Below are 1,940 nucleotides of genomic sequence, written 5' to 3'. Positions count from 1 at the left end.
CAGCCTGGTTTCCAGAGCGAGTTCCAGGACAGCTAGGAGAAACTCTGTCTTGAAAAACTAAAAAGAAAAAAAAAATCCCCTCAAATGGCAACTGTATCAGTGTCTTTTTATATTGCCAGATAGACACCCTGTTGTCTGGTGTATTTTTTTGTGACATATTTATTCATTCAGCAGATATTTGCATATGGGACTGGGGTAAAGGTTTGGTCCCTAGAACCTGTGTGGATTTTTAAAAGACAAGCAAGCACTGTAGCCCCAATAGGGGAGGAAGAGACAGGTTGAGCCCTAGGGCTCTCTGGCTAGGCAGCCAAGCCTCTTTGACAAACTCCAGACCAGTTAGGGAGACCCTGTCTCAAAGATGGGTGGTACCTGAAGACCAAGACCAGAGGTTATCCTCTCACCTCCACATATATGTGCACACGCGCATATCCTGACAGACTTGTACCCCTGCACACGCATACACAGATCTTCGTACATATTGTGTGCAGACGTGAAAGATACAAAAGTAAAATAGGAATCTCTAAGGCCCCCAGGGCAAGATCTATTTCCAGACTGCTCCCACAGGCTGAAGGACACAGACTTTCCACGTGGTGGGCACTAGGACAGCCTCCCCCAAGATGTGCCCGTCCTGATCCCTCGCTGGCACTTGAGAATATGTGTCTTGGAACAGCGAAGGAGACTCTGCAGAGATAGTTAAGTTGACACATTGAGAACAGAGGCCATCAAGGGTTACCGGGAGAGCACAATATGTAGTCACAAGAATCCTTATGACAGTGAGGGTCAGAGGCTGAGATACAAGCAGAGTGAGAGATGCAATTGTTACAAGGGGCCGGCCACAAGCCAAGGAATGGGGACAGCCCTGGAACTGGGAAAGCCAGAAGCAGAGACCAGGAAAGAAGCGCAGGGTGGCCAAGGTCTTAAATCTAACCCGAGACAGTTAGACTTCCGATCTCCGTATCCATTAAAAGCCACATTTGTCTTGCTTTAAACCACCAGCTGTATGGTTGTTCGTTATGCCAGCACTAGAGAACAAGGACAGTCCCCACCCCATCCAGGACCAGGAGCACACCTTTAATCCCTGTGGTTCACACTGGGCAGATGCCAATTCCCAATAAACTAAGTAGCAACTCATTTGCCATCCTCCAAGGTCTACACTGCAAGTTACACACCAGATGTGTTCCTCCTGGCACTCATATAGACCAGTTACTTTAGTTTTTCTTTCCCAACCTTTTAAGTATGTCGTTGAAATTGCTGTACACCCTTGGTCACATCAGAGACATCTCTGGGCTCGATGCTTCCGTCTTGAACTTGAGAGTAGTGATACAGTGTGTCCCCAGTGGCCAAAAAGAACTGTGAGGGTTTGATGAACTGGACAGGAAGCATTAGCAATGTCATGTGGAATGATGTGGTTGATCAATGGTATCATGGCTGTTCTTGTGCACTAGGGTTCACATGACACTTCAGTATGGGAACACACACACACACACACACACACACACCAGTTGATAAGATCTAGTCAGGAGAATGAGAATGAGAATGATGTAAGTTGTTTAACTGCAATGAAGTGGACAGACTTCAGAGACGCTTGAGTGGTGAATCACATGCAGGGATGGCGTATGCCCGTGTGCTTAGGATGACAGAGTAAGGACCCTAACAGTGCCGTGTTAACCTGGTATGAGGAGGAGCCTTACTCTGCTTCTTTTCCTACTGCGATGTCTTTTCCTCTTTTCAGATAAAAGACATCAGAAAAAGGAAGAAAGGGGAAGAGAGGGGAGGGAAGGGAAGGAATTGGGGACTAAAAGGAGGTCCCAGAAAGCGTTAGAAGCAGGACTTTCTGTCATGCATGGATAAACAAGAGACTCTACCTGCATTTCAGCTTGTTGGTCAGAGTCATGAAAACTTTTTAATAGGACAGAAAGAGGGACTACAAGATGCAAGGA

This window comes from Micromys minutus, assembly GCF_963924665.1.
Source record: "Micromys minutus genome assembly, chromosome: 17".
Lineage (NCBI taxonomy): Eukaryota > Metazoa > Chordata > Mammalia > Rodentia > Muridae > Micromys > Micromys minutus.
Note: the sequence above shows the minus strand (reverse complement) of the source record.